Consider the following 3,322-nt stretch of genomic DNA (forward strand, 5'->3'; position numbering starts at 1 on the left):
TTAAAGTTATGTCTCGTGGAAGTTTTGAGATTTTTAGAGGGGCGTAGGGGCATTTTTCAAAAATGGAAATAATGTACCCTCACAATAATCCCGTAGCACGGGGCTTGTTCCACCAGACTGAGGGTCGCGACAGGGGTCTTGCTACGCTGGAGGGAGGTACGCAGTGTGCCAGAGCTATTCCATCCAGCTGTTTGTATTTAAAATAAGGGGTAATGAGGTTTTTTTCCTCAACCCAAGTTGTCCATAACACGAATGGGATCAATCATAGAGGCATAATTTACCTCTTATTCTCAAAATTACTCTCAAGAAACCCTCCTCCTTACCTAAGGAAAACATCCAAGCCCCTTTCTTAAGAAATCAGGAGTTCAAGCTTCCAAGTTCAGGAAACCCTCAAGAAATCCTTAAGAAACTATCTATTGAGGTATAAGAGTATTCATCAATTGGTCCCTTTCATTCATTGAGTCCAAAAACCCTATTTTTACTTAAAAATATAAATTTTATCATTGTTTATAAAATTAATTCATGAATTTTATGCTAAATCAATTAAAAGTTATGTCTATAAGTGCTTCTAAGTGAATTCTGCTATCTCAGGTTTTGAGTTGCAAGTGTCAATGTCATAGTCCATTGATTTCATGTTAAATCCCCAAGTTATGAATTGAGCCATGTAATCATGTTGTTTTCTTATGTTTAAGGCATTCCCATGTTCAAGTTCATGCTTCTTACTTGTTTTGGTGAAATGTTCATGTTTTGGGTCTTTGAACCACGATTCTGTACTATAGTTTTAAGCTTTGATATCGTATTTTATGATTATTCAGTGTTGGAGCGTTATGAACACCCGATACCTATATGTTTTACATGATTTCAAATTTTCAAGTAATAAGTCAGTTAAGCCATGAACCTTATCATTATACTTAGATATTTATGATCATGATGAGCACTATCAGAAATAATATCCAACTAAACTTAAGTTAAGTTTAGTACGAGTGCCATTTAGTTGGGAGTAATATTTAGCACCCAGAGAACCTAGGGATGGGAGCTCACCCACCAGTTAGGACTGGGTCCTTAGTAGAAGACCCTAAGTTCTAGAACTACATAGCCAGTGTAGGGTTATGAGATGTCACCCGCCAGTTTAGGACTGACACTCTCTTAGGGCCCCCCCGCTAATTTAGGACTGACTTCTTAGTCCTTCGGGACATCAAATTAGTGGATCCACATAGCTAGTATGAGTACCCTTGGCACGGTATTGACACCCTTCCAATTGGGGTTACAGGTTAGGACCCTGATTAGTTCAGATTGGGGCATGTCGGTTACATGATACCTCTCACATTTTTAGTTAGTATTTTAGTGTATCTCAGCTCAGGTATGCTTGACCAAGTGTACATATTATTAGTTATTCGGTTATACAGATTTTAGACTTTCAGATTTTTAGATTATCTCAATAACATGTTTGTGCTTGGTCTTGCATTCTCAAATATTACATACTTTTGCATTCATGCTCAGTTATCTCATGCATTTCAGTCGGTTCTTATCTCACGTACCAGTACATCCAAAGTACCGATTGCATACTTTTCTTTGTGTTATGTTATCTTATAACATAGGTTCGAACGCTTAGTTTCCCTACCATTTTACACAGCTCAGCATTACCCAACATTAGTAGTGATGAGTCCTCATCCATCGGGGACAGGATATGTTTTCTCAGTTATTCCAGTATTTCTTTATATTCAGTCAGTTGGAGTTAGCTGGGGGTTTGGCCTATCATATCCTCAGATATGTCATTGCTACGTATTTCAGTATTAAGATTTGCAGTATCTTTTTAGCTTATCTTTCACATATGTGTTGTATTTCTATTTTACTTAGTGCTCACAGCAGGTACCAGGTCATGGGTTAGCTTGTGGTCACTTGTGATCGTAAGCACCGTTGTCTCAACTTGGGGGTAGACTCGGGTGGTGAAACCTGTTCCCTCCGGCTTCTTCTTACCCTTAGATTCCCTTTCGCCATGCCTTTTCCACATCAAGTCCTCACTACTATTCTCCTCTACTTCATCTTTCATGGGAGGCTGCACTAGTATATTCAAATTTTATGAGGCTACAGGGGTACAATCATAAGAAGGGGTAAGAGACTCGGGTAAAAATGTTTTCTCCAAAGTGCGTTGGCTACCACTTTTATCACCAACCAACAAAGTTAGAATTTCAGCCACCCAGTCTTCCTCCATCATAGCACTACTCGAGGGGTTGAATTTCTCAATGGAGAGATACTTCTCAAATCATTGTTCAAAAATTAGATTTGACTTAAGAAGGATTGGGGAATCAGGATCTTCAAGGGTTTCGGTGGGTGTGTCAAGAACTGGTGTCTCAAAAGGAAACATCAGAGATATTGACTCAATAGGTTACCCAAAACCACCAGTGGAAGGTTCTTCGACATGAGAACTTTCTGGAACATTTTCAAAAATCTTTGAAGTTGTTTTAATGGGGATTTATTTTCCATCCAAGGGTGCTGAGTTTTCCATGAAAATGGATTTTATTCAGAAGGTGTAGAAGTAGGATAATGTTCAGGTTCATTTAGAAAAGAAGGGTTAGAAGCTGAGACTTTGTGAGATATTTTAATTTTAGAAATAAGGAAGAAATATTTTTTATTTTTCTTTGTTTATGAGATAGAAGAGTTCGAAGAAGAAATTGAAGAGCTTATAAGAATGGGAAAATATGTTTTTATTTTTTTATTTTTGAAGAGATTTAAAAGAGGCAACGTTTGGATTTAAAGGTTACGGATATGTTTGGTTCCTATTAGGCAATTTAAATGATTTGATAGAGGTTTAAAGAGACGGTAAGAGACATATGGTGGGTGACATCTCATAATCCTACGTTGGCACATAGTTTTAGAACTTAGGGACTGGTACTAAGGACCCTGTCTTAACTGGTGGGTAAGCCCTCATCCCTAGGTTCGTTCAGTGCTAAATCTTACTCCCAACTGAACTGACACTGGTACTGAACTAAACTAAGTTTAACTGAACATTACTTCTGATGGTGTTCATCATGATTATATCAGATTAGTAAATAATAATAATATCCATGGTTTAACGGAATCATTACTTAAAAATCTAAAATCGTGTAAAACACATAGGTATCGAGTATTCATAACCCGCTAGCACCGAATGATCATAAAATACAATATTAAAGCTTAAAACTTTAGTATAGGATCATAGTTTCAATGACCCAAAACATAAACATTTCATCAAATATGTGAGAATCATGAACTTAAACATGGAAATGCCTTAAAACATGAGAAAACAACATGATGTCATGGCTAAATTCACAATTCAATATTA

The sequence above is a fragment of the Capsicum annuum genome, chromosome 12 (assembly GCF_002878395.1).
Source record: "Capsicum annuum cultivar UCD-10X-F1 chromosome 12, UCD10Xv1.1, whole genome shotgun sequence".
NCBI lineage: Eukaryota > Viridiplantae > Streptophyta > Magnoliopsida > Solanales > Solanaceae > Capsicum > Capsicum annuum.